This window comes from Crocuta crocuta, unplaced genomic scaffold, assembly GCF_008692635.1.
Source record: "Crocuta crocuta isolate KB4526 unplaced genomic scaffold, BGI_CrCroc_1.0 scaffold561, whole genome shotgun sequence".
Taxonomy (NCBI): domain Eukaryota; kingdom Metazoa; phylum Chordata; class Mammalia; order Carnivora; family Hyaenidae; genus Crocuta; species Crocuta crocuta.
In genome coordinates, this window is record NW_027530529.1 from 3,956,592 (window position 1) to 3,978,010 (window position 21,419).

The following is a 21,419-nucleotide window of genomic DNA, read 5'->3' on the forward strand; positions in this document are numbered from 1 at the left end:
GAAAGGAGATGATAGAAGAGGGGTGAGAGAAAATGCCATGCTTCTTGCTAGAATACTTTTTTTTCTTTATAATATGACAAGTTTTCACAATGTCCTTTTCTAATTTTAAGATGTTCTCCTTAAGACAGGAGCACATTGTCTCCAAAAATCCCTTTCATTTCTTCAGTTCCTTTAAAATTGAATGGTAAAATTATTAAACAATTCTATAGCAGAATTAGTTAAAAAATGAAAAGGTTATTTGACTCTTATTTTTATTTTAGGTTATAGCTACTGCTTAGTCTGATTAAAAAAATCCATCAATTATTTAGATGTTTGAACACTCTTTTTAGCTTGGAATGCTGGTACATTGACATTCATTTTATTGACAAGGTATTGTGGATATGAATGTATAAAAATATGACTGGACAGAATAAGACTTGAGAATTCCCTGCAGACCTCTGGTTTCCACATAGCCCATGTTTTAAAGGTACTTACAAGGTTAGTCACGTCTATGAAACTTACCAAGATTTCAAAGTACATATTTATGTTTGGCTCCCTCCTTTCCTCTCCCATCTAGAAGAATGTCATGAGAACAAATGACACAATCTATATAATAACTCTCCAAACCTGTAGAATTCTACTTATAAACACTTAAAGTAATTAATATCCGTTTCCTTAACTCTAACAGTTTGTAAATCATACTGGGAATTCAAATGCTAGTTTACATACTATAGAACTTACGTATAATGTGTTGAGGGCTAATCTGTACCTTTCAATTCTTAAATGCTTAAGGAAAATCACAGAAGGACAAAATGTAGCCCTTGTCTTAAAGGAAGACACAATTTTCAGAGAAAGACAATATCTGTAAGTGAGACAAGCTTTGCCTGTTTTAAATTGATATGGGATGATGTTATTTTCCTGTTAAAAGTCTTTTGTCTTTGTGGTACTGCTTTCAGGAAAAAGCTGAAACTTTATAAAATGATTGACAAAGCCCAATGATCTAGCTCACCTTCCATCTCTCTCTGTTTAAGTTTGTTTATTTATTTTGAGAGAGAGAGAGAGACAGAATATCCCAAGCAGGCTCCATGCTGTTAACATACAGCCCAAAGTAGGGCTTGATCTCATTAACTGTGAGATATATTGACCTGAGCTGAGATGGAGTGGACACTTAACTGACTGAGCCATCCAGGTGTCCTCAGCTTTCCATCTCTAACCAGTCTCAATTTCCTCATGCCTTCCATACACACACAGTACTCCACCTCTTAGACTTGGCTGCCATTCTAACACTCACCATTCCCTTTCACATTGCCATGCTTTTGCACTTGTGTTATTCTTTTCCTGGAATATATCCACCATTGGTGTTTATATGGTGTCTGACACATAGTAATCACACCATAGAATTTCTAGAGTTACCAATTAATATTTCCTCTATGTTATTTTAACTTTTGTCTATGCCAGTAGACTGCAAGGTGAATTCTAAAGTTTGTGCCAACCTCCCCTTTGTATCACCTCACAAATCCTAGCAGAATTTCTAGTTAATTAAACAAAATAAGAAACATAGTTATATTCTAAAAAAAATAGGATGGCATTTAAAAAAAAGAATTAAAGAATACTAAACCATGTGGTATTAACAAAAGAGTCTAAGGACTGTGATCAAACTAGAAATCACTTCAAGGAAGAGGTAAAACTTGATCTTGGTTACCATGTCAAACTGAACATTTGGAAGCAGGTTCATACTCTGGTGGCAGTAGTTGCACCACCAACTGAGAAACCCTTGCATATCTATCAACCTTGTTTGTGAGAAGGAAAGCAGGATAAAAGAGTGTGGGAACTCACATGTGCTAATTGCATATAATGTATTGATACTTCAGTAAGAGTTGGAACAATCCTACGAAATACAAATTTATATCCATTCTAGTAGAGGAGTAATGAGAGTCTCCAAGAGGTAAGTGCACTATTTGGCATCAACCACATTAAGGGGCAGAGCTAGGATTCAGACCCAGAAGTATACCAAAGCTCACAGTCTTTGAAATATAACAAGCGGTTACTCAAAGTTACTAAAGGAAGAGAAAGAAGAGGAACATAGCTTTCCCATCATAGCATGTTTTCTAGGAAAGGAAGAAAAAATATTGAAACTGTCATTCATTCACTTAAGCTTTTAGTAAAGCTATATCCTGGGGATACAATAGTAAGTACTAAAATAGCACAAATGGATGGCCCTTGTTCTTGCAGAGTCTATAAGAAGCAGGCATAAGTAAAAAATTACATGAATAAATGTGAAGGTACAACAGTGTTAAATGTAATTTATTTTCAAAAGCTATATGGTGCTTTGAATGTGTTATAATATAAAGAACAGATCTATATTAGTCTTCATTCTGATGTTATAAAAGAATGGTGATCTAAAGAACAGGCAGAGAGGAGCACTGAGAAGGAAAAACATTCCAGGGATAGGAAATAGCACAAGCAAAAGTCCTGGGAACAGGAGGGACCATCTTATTTTTGAGGAACTCAAAAGAGAATATTATATTCTGGACCTTTTGACCTAAGCCAATAGTATATATATGCATATATATGGCAGTGTGTGTGTGTGTGGGTGGGTGTGTGTGTGTATTCATGGCAATGTTCTTATATTTAAATACCTAATTCCAGGAAAACCAGATTTGTGTTTAGGAAGATCAAATTTGATTTAATTGAAGCATCAAGTTGAGCTCATTAAATTTCATCCTTCTTTTAGGCACCTGGGTGGCTTAGTAGTTTGAGCTTTGGACTCTTGATTTTGGCCCGGGGTCATGATCCCAGGTTGTGGGGCAGAGCCCTATGCTCAGCATGGAGCCTGCTTAGGATTCTCTTCTTCTCTCTCTCTTTCCCTCTCTCTCTCTCTCTTTTCTTCTTCTTCTCCTCCTTCTCCTTCTCCTTCTTCCCTTCTCCCCTGCTCATGTGCTTGCTCTCTTTCTCTCTCTCTCAAATTGAAACAAAAACTAAAATAAAATAATTCTTCCCTTCTTTAATCATCCAGCTTCTCATCCCACAGTGGAGATGATGAGGTAAACCCTGAAGGAGATATTCTACTCAAGCTGCAGCATATGATGGATTTGCTTCAGGAAAATCCCTAGAACAATTGTTATAAATTCCCTTAATATGCAAGTACAGATTGTTCGGAAACCTGGGACTTAAAACAGGAATAAGCATAGTCTTTGGATTTTGCCAGGCATGGCTCAAAACCAAATATTTGATAACTTGTGCAGGAAACTTAAATTCTCTGAGTTTCAGATTCTTTATGTATAAAATATTGTAATGAGTAAATAGGAAAAGGAATATAAAGGGCTAAGCATATATTCAGTACCTTGCCCTGGCTTTCCCCTTTCCTTCCTTCTTTCAATTCCATTTCATCTTCTTACACTATGTATATTGCTTTTGGTCTTCTGATAAAATTCCTTCTATCTGTCCTTGCCTTCACTTTTTTTTTTTTTTTTGCTTTGATATTCTTTTTTCCTCTTTTATTCCTGGTGATAAATCAAAGCAAACCTTACTTTTATTACCTGCATGCTGTACTGAATCTCCAAGAGTGTTATTCTATCATAAGCCAGGGCTAATCTCTTCTAAGTTAATTTTCCCTTAAAGAAATGATGCTGTATAGGGGCACCTGGGTGGCTCAGTCAGTCAAGCATCTGACTCTTGGTTTTAGCTCAGGTCATGATCTCATGGTTTCGTGGAGTTTGAGCCCCAAATCGGACTCTGTGCTGGTAATGCAGAGTGTGCTTGTGATTCTCATTCATGCTCGCGCGCTCTCTCTCTCCCCCCCCAACCCCTCACTCCTCCCCAGCTCACACTGTCTCTCTCTCAAAAATAAATAAATATAAAGAGAGAAAAAAGAAAAAGAAATGATCCCATACTATATAATTGCATTCCTTTCTACAGCACACATACACATAAGACAATGCAGGAAAATTAGATTTTTACCCATTTCAAAGACAAGAGCTTCCCAGAAGATTATGTTGAATCAATGATGCTCACTTAAGAAAGCAAAGTCCTGGGTGCCTAGTTGACTCAGTCGGTTGAGTGTCTGATTTTGGCTTAGGTCATGATTTTGCAGTTTGTGAGTTTGAGCCCCATGTTGGGCTCTGTGCTGATAGCTCAGAGCCCAGAGCCTGCTTCAGATTCTGTGTCTCCCTCTCTCTCTCTCTCTATCCCTCTACCACTCATGCTCTGTTTCTCTCTCTCTCTCTCTCTCTCTCAAAATAAATAAATAAATTTTTAAAAAAGAAAGCAAAATCCTTGTGATGGGGATGTGTTGAGGAGTACAAGTGATGGGCTATATTTGCATTTGCCACGCACAGTAATGTTTATTTTGGGGATAATAATTCATGGAGATATAGTTTTTAAACTCAATTTGCAATAAAACCTATTTCATCCAAGCCACCACTTAGATATTTATTTTTATCATTGATCCATTATTAGCAACACTAAAAATATAAGTGTCAGGCTTGGAAAAGCCAGGTATTTTGTTTTGCAATTCTCCTTAGATGAGCTAATGTGTTAGTGCTGGGAATAGCCCCTGACCTGGGAGCCAGTTGCATACCTACAGCCAACATTCTTAATCCAGAGGTGGCAACCTAGCTTTCCCTCTAAATGTTGTTATTGTTTCAAGAACCAAAGCTATGGATAAAGGAAAGCAATGTCTCTTGCTATTCTTTGTAGATAGTAGTCATCCTTCATCTCTCTTCCTCTTACATCCCTATTTTCTCATGTGTAGAGAAGTGTTCCACTAAAAGGTAAGCTCTTGAATAAAAAGGCTTTTTCTTGTCCAAAATTACATACCTAGCACAAAGTAAGTGTCCCATAAATAGGAGTTTAATTAAGAAATAGGGAGAGATTGCCTCTACCTAGATGCATCCACTATTTGGTGGCAATGTATTCTAAGTTCTTTCCTTTCATAGCCTTTATCAAATATTTTTTTTCTCACAGGAAGAGATAAAACAATAAGCACCTGGTAAGTACTAGGTACCATTTGCTGAATTTTCATACATTATCTCATTTAATGTACAGCCCATTCAATACTTCCTTCTATGTTTTACAGAAAAGGTAACTAGGCTCAGAGAAATTTAGATAACCTTCTCAATGTTATATAGCAGGGACGTGTCAGAACATAGATTTGATGACATAGCAAAGATGGGAAAAACTGTTTTGGCTGGAGATGGTGGCGGCAAAGTCTGATGTATAGAGGGGAAAGGGGAAAAAAAAAAAACAATCATAAATAAGGAACATTGATCACAAGGATTCTAACAGAAAGCCAAAGTTAGTGGGATTATGTATTTTGTGAATGCAACCTCTATTTGAAAATGTCTCAACAGAAATTTGAATTTTGAATAATTAGAACTCTAAGTATCCTTTGATGATCTGTATATCTAGTTTTGAGCATAGTCAACACTTTTCAGTGAGAATAATCTACAAGAAGGCCAAAAATAAAGGAACTGATCAAAAAAAGAAAATATTCATCATTGAATTCTTGTATGCTTTATACAACCAGAATGTGAAAAGTTTAGGCTAATACGGTCTTATGCTACAATTGCTAGGTCTGATTTTGTGAGCCAAATGGCTTGGCATAAAGGGCATGGGTTGCCTCTGGGGGACATTTTGAACAGAAGCAATTAGGCAGTGGTGCAATTAAAGCACCTGCAAATATTATTGTAACCTTTTCTACCGACTATGTACCACAGGTTGGGTTCCCAGGGAAGCAAATTCTAAGATGGAATTTAGCATGCAGTCTGCTTATTTAGGTATGCCTTTGGGAGCAACACCTGTGGAAGGGATGAGTGGGAAGCAGGAGCTGGCACAGGGAGAAGTCAAGCTGCAATTTGGCCAACTACAGCCTCCATCTACCACACGGAGGGCTGTGGAGCTAGAATAGCACCTCAGAATTGCCCCCAAATGGGCCAAGATGATCATGCTTTTATACTGCTGGTCTGATTAAGCCTTCAATGTTGGACAGGCTAGGAAAGGGTATGACCTTGGGTATGTATGACAGTTCTCTGCAGCCAGGGCAATTGCTGAAGGAGCTGATAGATGAAGGGTACTGCCTGACAGTCCATTAGCAACTGGGGCAACATGCCCTTCATGGAAGAGAAATTTGGGTGACGTTGGCACATACCATGTCCATCAGAGTCCAAATGATATACCCTCTTAGGATGTCCTTCCGAATGTAGGGAAATCCAACCATGGGGAGGTGCTCCCTTCCTCTGAACTAGGATAGCAGCCACATGGTTATTCAAGTCGGCTTGCATTTATTTATAAGCCCATTTATAGTTTTAACTTAGGTAAGACAAAGAGGGTTATTTTGTGAGATTTTTTTGGCTATATTAAAAATGAGCTTATAGACAAACTTTACAAAGTATATTAGTCTCCTCAGGCTGTCATAACAACATATCACAGACTGTGTGGCTTAAATAATATAAATTTATTTTCTCATAGTTCTAAAGACTTGAATTCTTAGATCAATGTGTTGGCAGAATTGGTTTCTGGTGAAGTCTCCCTTTCTGGCTTTCAGATGGACAGCTTCTCACTGTGTCCTTTAATGGCCTTTTGTCCATGCACATACGGAGAGAAAGATCTCTGGTGTCTCTTCCTTCTAAGGGCACCAGCCCTATCAGAAAAATGCTATACCCTTATGCCATCATTTAACCTTAATTACTTCCCCAAAGGCCCCATCGCCAAATATAGTCATCTTGTGGGTTACAGTTTCCACATACGAATTTTGGGGAATACAGTTTATTTCATAACACTAAGTAATTAAATTAAGAATTATAGGGACAGCTGGGTAGATCGGTCAGTTGAGTGACTTTGGCTCTGGTCATGAGATCATGGTTCTTGAGTTCGATCCCAGCATCCCACTCACTGCTGTCAACGCAGAGGCTGCTTCAGATCCTCTGTTCCTTCTCTCCCTGCCCCTTCTCCACTAACACATGCAAGCCTCTATTCTCTCTCTCTCTCTCAAAAATAAATAACCATTAACATATATAATAAAAAAGAATTATATCATAATTTTGTACAAAATGTGAATGGTTCTTCGGTTATTTATCCTTTTTTGTAGAGACCTTGTAAATATTTTTTGAAGGATGACAATGCTTTAATTGTTTGATTTTAATTAGCTGTCTGTTTAAGTTATATTTAGGCTTATTCTGAATTTACTCTGTCATTTTATACCTGGGCTTAATGCCCCTAACTTCAAAAACCTCTCTTCTATGCTTGCTCATTTAAGCTTCATGCTGTTCCACATATTCCACAAAATATCTGACCTTTCTTTTTGTTCTGTTGGTTCGACTTATATGGCATGTATAGCTGAGATGTATAAAACTATTCCCTCATATTAGTTGGGAAGAACAACCTATGATGACTTGGGAGAAAATTTTGTCATTTTGATTATAATACATATTGTTTTATTACAGAAAGACTTCCTCCAGTAAGGTGCCTACACTTCGACCCTATAATTCTAAGACTTTACCCTGAAAAAAATAACTATAAGCAATATAATCATCTGATAATAATTTTCTAGTACAATAAATTATGATACATAGACTCAATATAATAACATATAGCCAAAAAGAGATGCCTAATGTTTCATGACAAGGGCTACTGCTTTTATTTTAAATAATAATAAAAAACTATTTGTGTTCCAAAGTAGTTTATGACAATTTTTGTGTGTATGAATATTTACGTACATAGAAAAATATAGAATAATATATAACAAACTATCAATAGATGCTGTCCCTGAGGGGTAGGAATATAAATAATGTTTATTTTATTCTTTTTTTTTAGGTTTTATTTATTTTGAAAAGGAAAGAACACGAACAGGGGAAAGGCAGAAAGAAAGAGAGGAAGACAGAATCCTAACCAGGCTCCACCTTTCAGGGTTCAATCTCATGAACTGCGATATTATGACCTGAGCTGAAACAAAGAGTTGAGGGGCTTGACTGCCGGAGCCACCCAGGAATCCGCATTTTATTCTTGATGTTATGCCTATTCCTATTTTTTTTCAAACTTTCTGTAATTAAAATGATTTAAAAATGGCAAATCCTTACATTTTGTCAAAAATAGTAAATTAGTACTCAATCTAATATTACCAACAATACGGGTAGTTAATATTGATTGCTTATTATATGCCTACTGCTACCCAGACATCTTTATCAAAATTAGTTCATACAACTCCAGAAAGCTAAGGCAATCATCCATATATGGATATCTGCATATTTATTGTTATTAATTATTATTATTATTATTATTTTACTTAGAGAAAGAGAGCACAAGAAGAGGAAGAAGGAGAAAAGTAGAATCCCAAGTAGGCCCCATGTTCAGCATGGAGCCCAAAATGAGGCTCCATCCCAGGACCCTGGGATCATGATCTTAGCCAAACTGAGTTGGGCATTCAACCAACTAAGCCACCCAGGTGGCCCTCTGTATATTTCTCAAAAACAATGATGACAACCACAACAACATGAACCAGTTTTTCTATAGCTATTCTTTACTGCCAACTACATTTAACAGCTTTGTGATAAATGATGGAAGAGAAAAAAAATAGTTTCAAAATAAAGGAAAATATAACAAACAGCCAGGAATTTATGCATCTATATCTATATCTCTATCTATCTATCTATCTATCTATCTATCTATCTATAATGGAAAAAATGCTGAAGGAAATAAAAACCAAAGCATGAGAGCACATGACAGACTTGCAGGCCCCGAAGAGTTACTCTAATTTTATTATTTACAGATGAGGACACTCTGTTTCAGAGGAGGGAAAAAACAACACGTGAAGGACTTCTAGAACTAGAACTCAGGGCTCTACTCTCAAATCCCTGACTATTTGCATGTGGGGCATAATACAGCATCAGCTGTTCAGAACTGTAGCTCATTTTCTAAAGTACAATATTCATAAAGTGTTTGTCATTTCAAAAGTTATGTCACCAACTATTGGTCTAGGGTCTGGATTTTTACTCAGAATCAATTTCCCTGAACCACCGTATCAGAACTTAAAGCCAGATTTTTATGATATTTTATCTTGTGATTACTAATTTAGGGATATGGAGACTGAAGGTAAATTTATGAAAAAAATCTTGTGTAATGGAATATACATACTAAGAACCTGGCTAAGGTAGATAATACTTAAAACCAAGGCCATTTTACTTGAAACTCTGTATTTTATAAGGCACCCCCTTGTTACCCCAAACCCTCAGGAGAACCTTTGGAATTAGAGAAAAATCCCATCAAGAAATGCAAAATAATAAAGATTAAAGTTTCTTCATTTTATCCTTGTTAACAGAATATCAAAACTATAACATTTGCTTCCAAAATTTAAGGAAATGGAAAAAAAAATATTTGGGTGAAGGCACAAAATTGAAATAGAAGTTATGAATCACATCAGATATTAGCCTAGACATCCAATTTATTTTTGTATTTTTTGGCAATATAACACATTTAGAAAACTCAGATGTGCATTGTTGCAAATAGCAATAACTTTTTAAAGTCATCTACCTTGTAATTTCAGGGTGTTTTTCAGTTAAATAAAAATGACAGGAAAATCCGCATTCTAAGACCTGTGTAAGTAAAATAAAATAAAGTCCTGTTTTACTTTGTTCAGTGTTCTCCCATAGGTTTACTGTTGCATCTCCAGGGTCTAGCAGACTGTCTGGCACATAGCAAGAGCTAAAGAAACATTTTGGGAAATAAAATAATAAAGAACCCACAGAGACTTGATCTTGTTCTTTGATGTCAACACTTCCCTCCCCTCCAGTGATAGGTCAGTTATCAGAAATGGCCTGGAGAAGAATTAATTCTTTTACACCCACGAGTTCTACTACTAGGGATTAAGAAAACTGCTGAAAATTATCTGAGAATTGAGGCTGGAGGAATAGTATAGTGTGTACAGTGTGGTTTTCCCTCCTTTCTTCTCTCTATTCTTCTCTGTGTCCCCACCCTGAGGGAATGGCTGTGAACTTCTGAGCTGAAGAGAAAACCCCAACCCTCTAGAAGCTTTGGGAAAACTGGAATGTGGGATGCCAGGCACAGGAAGGGGAAGTTAATGTTCTAGAAATTCCACAGATAAGACAGAGAAGGAACCCACTCTGTGTGCTCTTCATCCCCATAATTTATGGGGGAGTGGAAACAGCCTGCTGTATCACTCTTCCTTCTCAAGTCATGAACACAAGAAAATGCCCAAGACAGCCTCTGGAGGCACTGCATTTTCATATTCTACAGCTTTCTTTGGTCTTTTCCCTCAACACTGGCAGGCATGGCTCTCCAGGCCAGAGCTAAGACCTGGTGCCCTGAGTTAATGGGGGAGCTAGCAAGATACAGAAAACAAAGTGGTTCCTACATTAGTTAGTGCCCTGGGAGAAAAACAAGACAGGCACAATAACTGATTCTTCTCAAGATATTTTTTTTTTTCCCCTTGAGCAAGTGATTTGTAAATAGAAGCAATATCCTTTTATTAAACAAGCTGGTGTGTTTGCCCACTGAGTAGCCAGTCTCCAGAGAGATACAGACCTCCTTTTGGGAAGGTCTGTCTAGTCTTTTCAGTTTCTAGTCTCTTCACTGAAGAGTAAATGCCACTCATTCTCTGGCCTCAGATTCGATGGGTGGGAAGATGCACCAGTACTCCTTACAGCCAGGGATGCTTCACCCCAACAGTGCCCTGCTCTGGGGCAGCGGGAAGACTTCCTAAGTCTTCCCATTTACTGTGAACTTGGAGGACTTTTGGAGTCCTGCAGGCCTTGTCTTACTGAATGTTAGTAGAGGCAAACATTTTCACTCTGCTATGCAAAAAGGGACATTTACTTTTTACTTTAAAGTCTAAAGAATTAAGTTGATTTGCCCTATTTTTTCACTTATACATTGTACATTATTTTACTAAGTGACATCTAATAAGCTTTTCTCAAAGCTACTTTATTATTTTAAAGTTTATTTCTTTATTTTGAGAGAGACAGAAACAGAGAGACAGAGATTGCAAGTGGAGGAGAGGCAGAGAGAGAAGGGAGAGAGAAAGAATCCCAAGCAGGTTCTGCACTGTCAGCATGGAACCCAATGTGGGGCTTGAACTCACAAACCAAGTGAAATCATGACCTGAGCCAAAACCAAGTGCCAGATGCTTAACCGACTAAATTACTCAGGTGCCCCTCAAAATTACTTTCAAAAAATGGAATTTAAATTTTTTTTTTATTTTATTTTTCCAAATAAACTGAACTCAAGTAAAGAAATGTCATGTATCCAAACATTTATTGAGTAGCTGCTATGTGACAGGAATCTTTCAAGATTTTCACAAGAGTGATATAATATGATTTTAGATTGACAGTAACAAAAACGATCTCTTGTTAAGCACCTTCTGTATGCAGGGGCGCCTGGGTGGCTTAGTCGGTTAAGCGTCCGACTTTCGCTTAGNGATATATAAAGATATATCAAAGAAGCATATGTCAAATCACAGCTACTGATTTGCTTGTGACGGGTGACACAGGGTCATGATAGAGCAACAATAGATGGAATTGCCTACAGGGCCTTGAACTCATGCACAGCCAAGCCCTATCTTATTCTGAGCTGTAATGGGTGATGTCCTCGTGAGAATAGATGGAGACAAGGGGAGCTCATAAGCTGCTTTCTTACCACCTGTAGAACATTTATACAACTTGGATTGATTATCTGGTCTAAAAAGGTTTTAAAGCCAATTCAGTATCCCCTGTGGGGATTTCTTCATTCTTTCAGTCAACTCCTTGTTTTTCTTAAGGCATTAAGAAATTTACTGAACTCACGCTTTGATGAGAGCCTGGTATCTGATTTTCTGTGCTAATTTTCTTTCTGATGGCACCAAAATAACTAGATTTACAATCAGGTGTTCTCACTACCATGAAAATCAAATGGGATTAATTTACTAAATATTTGTCATTTTTGTAGTCAAGAGTATAAATATATGTTCTAATGATACATTTAGATCTGTGATAAAATGACCTTAGTAACTAGATCCACTAATGCAGTTAACTAGACACTGGCACAATTCTGACGACTTGAAGTAGATCAATGTTAAGCATGTTCTTCAAAACTTGCACAACTTTTGTGACATCTGACTATGAATCTTAACTATGGATAACTTTCTTTCTATAAAAGGCAAAGAGGAACCATTTATTATAATTTATATATACAAATCTTATTCAATATGTTAAATTTCTGTAGGCAGCTTCTCTTTCAAAATAAAATTTTATTTTACAAACTAAAACTTTAAGCACATAGGAACCCAATGATTCAAAAATGGTTCACTGGATTTGGACACAATGACATATACTTGAAAGTGAGGAGTTCAGAAATGTTAAGATTCATTACTCTGACCCGTAGAAACTTATTATCACTTCAATTTTACAATTCAGCATTTTGAAGTCTACTAGTTATAATAAATCATAAAAATCTCCCAGTTACAATAAATAGCAAACTGCTCTTTGGTAAGAGAAAGTGGTAAGTTTAAATAAAAAATGAATGACATATGCTATAATTAAGAACAATTGGCAGACATGATATAGAGCAGCTATTTTAGAGTTCACAGTCTCTTTCTACATGTCTCTCCATGAGATATAGAAAGTATTCAAAGACTTCAACAAATATTACCTCTAAAAACTTTGTTCTAGTGTATTGCCAAATAAATGGGTTTTTTTAATAGCTGATACCTGGTATTGTGAAAATGATTTTAATAAAATGTTTAGTTCCATGTGTTTAACATAGAAAAACAAAGGAAAGCTTCAGGAGTAAAGCTCTGAAGTACTGGAAATACACATATAAGCAAGACAACTTGCATACTAATGGAGAAGATAAGCTATATATACCATATATATGTAAGCTATATGTACCATAATTTATGGTACATAAATGTTCTTCACTTCTCTTGAATTTGTTGAGCACCTACTATGTGCCAAGGACATTAATGGGTGTTTAAGATTTATAAGTGAATGAAAACAGATATCTGTGCCCTCATGAGGCATGCACTTAACTCTATGAAAACTATAAAGCAGAATAAAATGGGACTAAGAGATTTGTTTTATTTTTGTTTGTTTGTTTTAAGATGGAGGAAACAAGGAGAGCCTGAGAATGTGATATTTTAATAGAGACTATTAAAGGACAAGAAAGAATGAGACCCATTAAGGTCTGGGGGAGTAGAATTCTAGGTAGAGAAAATATCAAAATGTGAAGGCTTTGAAATAGACAAGAGGTTGATGGGTGCTAGGAATGGCAAGAGCTGTATTGCTGGAGCACAGCAGTGTGGGAGTAGGTGGCATGAGGTGAGACAAATGAGTATCAAAAATACAGGTCCTTGAAGATCATGATAACATTCCCATATTTTGATCCAAGAGTAGTGGTAAGTCATTAGTAGGTTTGAAGCTGGTGAGTGATATGATCATATTCATCATATTCTTTTTATTTCTGAGAGAGAGAGAGAGAGAGAGAGAGAGAGCAGGGGAGGGTCAGAGAGAGAGGGAAATACAGAATCTGAAACAGGCTCCAGGCTCTGAGCTAGCTGTCAGCACAGAGCCCAATGTGAGGCTCGAACCCACAAACCGTGAGATCATGACCTGAGCCAAAGTTGGACGCTTACAAAGATGAGTCACCCAGACGCCCCCATATTAATCTTTTTAAAAGATTCCGCTCAGTAACATACAAGGAGTAGATTGTAGAGGAGACAAGAGGGACAGGGGACAATTTAGGAGGCACTGCATTATATGAGAACAGAGATGTTGGCTTAGAAAAGACCAAAGTGGATATCAGCAAGAAGTGACCAAATCGGGATATACTGCAAAGTTAGAAGACAAAATGATTTGCTGATACATTCAAGGTTGGTTGTTAGCGAAAGGAGAGACTCAAGAATCCACCTAGGCTTTGGCCTAAGTAGTAGGATAAATCATGATGCCATCTACAAAGATGGAGAGTAGGAGAGAAGTGGATTGTTGATGGTGGGGTGTGGGAAATCATGAGTTATTTTCAGACATGAAAACTTAAAAGATACCTATTATAAACTGAGATGTCAAGGAGATGGTGATTTGTTCAATTCTGTGCCTTCTGTGAGAGGTTGGGGTTGGAAATAAATTTGGAAATCAGTGGAATTTAGAGGAAAGTCAGGGTATAAAACTGGAAAAAATCAAGTAAGGAGAGATAGAATTAAAAACACAAGATAAGAGAGGCAAAGACTGAGCCTTTGACACTACAGAATTTAGAAGTGGGAAGAAGAGTCAACAAGAGTCTGAGAAGAAGCATTAGATGTGTAAGTGAGTTCTGAAGTGTCAGCAGTGAAAGGAGAGAGGAGGGAAGATGAAAGCTCAGAGGACAGGAAAGCATGATCCAATGGAGTTACGGATCCAGTAAGTTAATATATATGTAAACGTTTAAGTGGAAAGCTATAAAAATCTTGGTGATATTGCTATTTGAGAATTTCAATTGGGCACTTGGGGGTAGGGGAAAACAATTTTGTTATGCCAGGAGAGCAGAATACAAAGGGAAGAGAGACTAGAATTTGACCCTGGAGAGGGAAGGAACAATAATTGTGAACAAGGTTGTTATGGTTATCAAAACAAACAGTGATGGTGGCCTGCTCCTAGAGGTGGCAGTAGGAATGGGACACAATATTTAAGTTAGGGAGATTCCTATGAGGCAGGACTGTCCAAATTTAATGATGTTTGGATATTGGGGTTTAAAGGATGAAGTTTGGGCTTTAGCTTGAATGTAATGCAGATTATTATTCTATCTACTATACTTCCTTTTAAACATCCCATGATAATATAGTTGTGAAAACAGGAAAAATTACTTATAACCCCAACTAGCTTAACAGAAATACTAATGTTCTTTCCATATTTTAACAATATGCTTGCACATAATTTTTCAATGTGGCTATCCTAATAAATATGCGCATCTCTGGGTTTTTTTTTCCAATTTACAGTATGCCATAAGCGCTTTTATACTGCTTTGCAATTTCTACAATTATCATTTAAATGAAAGCATATTATTTCCTAGACTACAATTATTTAATTTACTATTTCTCCCTATTTTAATGATGTTATTACATCCAATATGTAACCATTGTTACTAGCAGTACATGCTCATGAACATGTATTTGTCCTATTTTTGAATTATTTATGCAGAATATATTTGAAGATGCTGAAAACACATAAATATTACCAACTGCTTTTTTAAACATTTTGCCAGTAGACACTTCTCTCAGGAATATACCAGTGTGACAGATTTACCTCATTCTCAATGGAATTAAATGTTAGTCTTAAAAAAAATCTTCTGACTGAATCTGTATGAATTTCAATTTTAGTATGTTTCATATCTAGCAAGATAAATTGTTTACTCAACTAAATACCCTCCTTGTTGCTAAGCATTTATATTGACTTAAGTTATTTAATTTTTTTCAGATAGTTGTATAGGTTTCTTATATAATAATGTTATTAATGAGTTCTTCTGAAAAGCGTTCCTAAGATTAAAAAAAAAATGCATGGAATCTAGAAATAAAGGATAATGAAATGTGTCCTGGCTTTGGTTTTTATTAGTTAGGTTAGAATCCTGGCTCTTGCTTATGAATTGTGCTTTTGAGCTGACTTGGGTTTAAACTCGGGATACCTGAGTGGCTCAGTCAGTTAAGTGTCTGACTTCAGATCAGGTCATGACCTCACAGTTCACGAGTTCAAGCCCCACATCAGACTCTGTGCTGAAAGCTCAGAGCCTCAAGCCTGCTTTGGATTCTGTGTGTCTCTCTCCCTGTTCCTTCTCTCACTTGCTTGCTCTCACCCTCTCTCAAAAATAAATAAACATTAAAAAAATACAGTCCTACTTTCTCAATATTTCACAGTATTATGATTTGGGATTCAAGTAAGTTAATACATATGTAAATGTTTAAGTGGAAAGCTGTAAAAATCTTGGTGATATTGTTATTTGAGCATTTCAATTGGGCGGGTGAGAGAGACTATATAATTCTTGACATCACTGAAGCCATAAGAGATAGTGTCCATCTCCTGCTTATATACTAGGTCAGTCTTGTGCTTAGTGAACAGAACAGTCCATAAGATATTGATGCTTTTAAATAAATATATGTAGATATATTTAATTTTAATTTCCTACTTAGCCAAGTGAAGAAATAGTATAAAAAATTAAGTCATGAAGCTTAGAAATTATATTAGAATCCTGTGATGGTTATAATACATATTATAGATTTTCATATACTATAATATAGCAGGACAGGAGAACCAATAAAATGCTTCCAGCAGTAAAACACCCAGAATGCAAATATTATCTTTGATAGAATTTAAAAAATAAGAATTACCCATATGGTATCTCTTATGATAGACTAATAACTTAATGATAACCAAACTGAACTTTCATGCTTTTAATTATAGTTTAAAGAATAATCTGAAAATGATGAAATTTGTCAAGACTCAAGATTCCAGATAATTCAGTAAGCTACATTATCAATTATAAAATAAAACAGATGATAACTGCACTTACTATGGTGGGTACTGTATAATCTATAAAATTGTCAAATTATAATGGTGTACACCTGAAACTACTATAACACTACATCAACGATACTTCAATAATAAACATTCGTGAAAAAGAATATGTTGGGGCACTTGGGTGGCTCAGTCAGTTAAGCATCTGACTTTGGCTCAGGTCATGATCTCACGGTTCGTAGGTTTGAGCCCTGCATCGGACTCTGTGCTGAGAGCTAGCTCAGAGCCTGTAGGCTGTTTCAGATTCTGTGTCTCCCTTTATCTCTGAAGCTTCCCCCTCTTCACCCCCGCTCACACTGTCTCTCTCTCTCTCTCAGAAATAAATAAAACATTAAACAATTTTAAAAGAATATGTGACCCAAGCAACAACAAAAAATAAGATTTTTCTACTTAGGGGATGATGATGTATGAAGGAAAACAATGTGTTTATATTTTACAGGGAGAAAAAAATCTTCTTCAATAATAGATATTTACAATTCAGGTGTTCATGTTCTTTCCTAAATACTTAAGACATATTAAAATTACCAAAGATAAATTAATTCAGAGACACAATTATTATTTTTCTTTTCTTTCTCTGGCCCTAAGTATTTGTCAAACATAGATGCTGAATTCATCCAAATTAAACACTAAGAAATGGCTTCAGCCAAAGCACAGAAGAACTCATCTGATAGCTTTATTTCCACGACATCTTCCCTCATCTGAATTCCTTTATTTACTCCATTGCTCCTCCCTTATGCGATGAATCACTCTAACTTCTGGCACAGCCAAGCAATCTTAAAAATTTACCAGTAACTATTATAATTTTGAAAACTGCAAATCATTTAGGGAAATACAAACTCTTTGTTTTCTCCCCTAATTGTTTTTCATTTAAATATAGATATTAGGGACACACATTAGAACAGGCAACTGTTCCCACTAGTGTGTTTATCTAATTTAGGTGACGGAAGCTATTCAAGAACTGTCTTTTGCTATGATCTTGGAAAACTCACTTGACAACTTAGACTAAATACCACCTCTGCAGCAGTGACTTTAATGGTTAGCACCTGGGCTGAGAATAGTATAGTACTTCTGGACTGCCAAGAGCTTCATCTCCTTGTGAACTTTCCCATCCTCTAAAACTAATCATGAACTCTCATCTCTCTTAACCATATGCTTTACATTTGCGAAGGTATCACTCATGTGGGCTTCTATAATCGGCACTTGTGGTTCAGAGTTAAATAGCAAAACCCAAATCACAGGGTGTCACAGAGGAATTGTTTCTGCTTGTCCTTAATTGTGCACTTGAAACAGAAATGGTCAAGAGCAGAATGTATCATCTTCCTTGAAGCAATCTGTTGTGAAGAGGACCTATATCAGGTGATGACACCACTTTCTGCACCGGAATATGCAACCGAGGTATTGTCCTTCTCTCCCTGCCATTTTTATATCCAAAGCATCCCTTGAGCCACTTTCTTCTTGTCTTCTCCCACTTTTCTAACTGAATCAAAATCCCAGTTCATTAGTGTTAGTGAAATAGACTTCTCACTTGCCATCCTGTGTTAATCTCGTCCATCTTAAATCTGTATTACTGCCAAACTGACTTATATTTTTGTTTAAAACTTTAAATATTTGGAATTATAGAAAGTGAAAAATATTACTGCAAACACTCATGCACTCATCATTTACACATTCTGCTTAATGGCTTTAGGTCATTTACAGTTGTAACTACTTCCTTAGAAAGCAGTTTTAGGCTAGTAACGGGAGTCCTGTAGGATCCTCATGAGCAAGGTACTTTTATTACCCCTGTCTTAGTCAGTTTGCGATGCCACAACAAAATACCACACACTGGGTGACTTAAGCAACAGGGATTTATTTTCTCACAGATCTGGAGGCAGGGAGCCCAAGATCAGGAAGCCAGATTGGTCAGTTTCTGGGGAGAGCCTTCTTCCTGGGTTGTCAATGGCTACCTTCTAGCTTGTCCTCACATGACAGAGAGAGAGCCCCATGTCTCAATGCCATCATGTTGGGAGTTAGGGTTTTAATATATGAGTTTTCAGGGGACACAATGGAGTGCACAGCAATTCCTATTTTAGAGAAAAGAGAAACTGAGGTAGACTACTTTAGGAAAAAGGAAATAAGAACAGAAAGGTTTATTTGCCCAAGGGTAATAAGTGGCAAAACCTTACCAGCCTAGCTTCAAAACTGAGATTCTTAGCCATTTTCCTATCACCTCTTAAAGAGGTATGTGTGTGTGTGTGTGTGTGTACTCATATGTGCCATATGTGTATATAATATAGATGTGTCTATATACATATGTATAAATTAGATGCATATACACAAATATACCTATCTATATCACCTATATTTTTATAATATATGTCTATAACATATTTTAAATATATATATTTTAAATATATATATATTTTTTAAATATATATATATTTAGTTTACATAAATGGAATCAAATTGTACCTATGTTTTCAATCCTTTTTCTCACTTGACTATGTTTTTTGAGCCCTATGTTTATTGAGGATTATTTACCACATTTACTTTCTCAATATTTTTCACCCTCATCATTCTGTCATTTCCTCTTTACCCATCTTACATTCCATTACTGAAGACTGACATCACTCCTTTGAATACGGGCTCACTTTCCTCTCCCTTCCTCTATATCATCATACTTGCCTGCCATTACCACAGAACTAGTTCAACACGTCCCTCCCCTACACCCCATTCTGCGTATACACCTGCATATATGAACGTGGCTACGGAAGATCATATAAGTGGTCCCACATTGTTAGTTTACTTTGTATAGAAGTTGAAAAACAATTTTAAAATTAGAACTGGTAATCGAGTGGCCTATTACTTGTATCTAACAATCATATTAAGTCTCCATATTTCATTCAGTCTTCCATGCTATCTGTGACTGTTTCCTATCTTCCCCATTCTCCTCAAAACTCCATCATTCTAGTCTTCAGCTGGTGATGTCACTTTCTATTTCCCTGAGAAAATGAAAGCAATAATGAAGAGAGGTTCTACACCCTCCTATTAGAACGTCTGACCACATCTTTGCACCTGTGCTGTGTGCAGTGCTCTACTGATCTCCTTTAAATAATCAACTGCCTGTGTTTCTAAAATCAATTCCTTCCCGGGGCGCCTGGGTGGCTTAAGTCGGTTAAGCGTCCGACTCTCGCTCAGGTCATGATCTCGCGGTTCGTGGGTTCGAGCCCCGCGTTGGGCTCTGTGCTGACTGCCAGCTCAGAGCCTGGAGCCTGTTTCGGTCTGTGACTCCCTCTCTCTCTGACCCTCCCCTGCTCATGCTGTCTCTCTCTCTCTCTCTCTCTCTCTCTCTCTCTCTCTCTCCTAGAAATAAATAAAACATTAAAAAAAATTAAAAAAAAATCAATTCCTTCCCACATGTAGGAAGCTTTCACCCGGGCCTCCTAGAAATCCTTCGCTTCTCCTGCCTCGTACATTTTTCTCTCCGCTGGATCATTTTTTTTTTTCCATCAATACAAACATGCTGTAATATAAAAAACAAAATTACAAAACTTTCTTGAGCCCACATTTCTCTTCATCCACTGTCCTATTAACTTGTTCTGTCTTTTAACAAAATAGTCTCTGATTCCTCTCTTTTCACTCGTTCCTGAACTCATACCAAACAGGTTTTCATCTATAACACTCTGCCCAATGCTATACCTGTCAGGACCACCAATGACTTCACATTTACAAATTCAAAACCATGTCCTCTTCTTACTAAAATGATCTACACCTTTAGCGAAGTTAGTCATTCTCTTCGCACTTCCTTCCTTAGCCAGTGTGATTGATTATTGTTACTTATTTTAGGTGGATGAAATTGCTTCTTCTGTATAGTATGCATTCATATCCTTAGTCTTTATTTTTTTTTAAACAAGATTGTGAAAAATACAGACTGCAGATAGAATTCTCCAGTTTCTCCTTAAAAAACATTTTTATTGGTATCATATTGTTTTGCTTTAAATGTTATATATTTAAAACATGTTTAATGTTTATTTATCTTTGAGGGAGAGAGACAGAATGTGAGCAGGGGACGGGCAGAGAGAGAGGGAGATATAGAATCCAAAGGAGACTCCAGGCTCTGAGCTGTCAGCAGAGAGCCTGATGTGGGGCTCAAACTCCTGAACTGTGAGATCATGACATGAGCTGAAGACAGCCACTTAACTGAATGAGACACCCAGGAGACCCTATTCTATTTTGAGTAATGCAAAACTCTTGATCTTATCCTTTGTGATTTATGTTCCTTTTTTAAACGGCCTTGTTTAAGTAATGCTTTCCTTCTCAAACATCGTACATTACATCTATTTTTCTTTAAAAATAATCCATTTTTGGGGTGCTTGGTTGGTTCAGTCAGTTAGGTGTCTAACTCTTGGTTTTGGCTCATGTCATGATTTCATGTTTTGTGAGTTCTAAGTCCTGATTTGGGCTCTACACTGGCACTGCAAAAGCCTGCTTTGAATTCTCTCTCTTTTCTCTCTCTCTGCCCCTTGACTGCAAGCAGGTCCCTGGTCTTTTTCACTCTCAAAATAAGTAAATAAACTTTAAAAAAAAAAAAAAGTCTTTGAAATTCTAGGACACTTGCTCTTTCAAATATATTTTAGGAATATATTATGATTTACATAAACACTCTGTTCAGAATTTTTGTTGAAATTGATTAAATTGAATTACCTTTCAATTATCTGGGTATCATTATTTTGAGCTCTCCATCTGTTATATATCAATGCACTTATTCCATTCTCTTTTTATGACTTCTAATACATTTTGAAGAATTTATCCATGTGTGTCTTACACATCTTTTACTAGATATATTTCTTTGCACTTTATAGTTTGTGAGTTTTTAAATACATCTCTGTTATTAGTGTATAGGAAGCTTAATGATTTTTTCTTGTGGTCTTGTTCTAG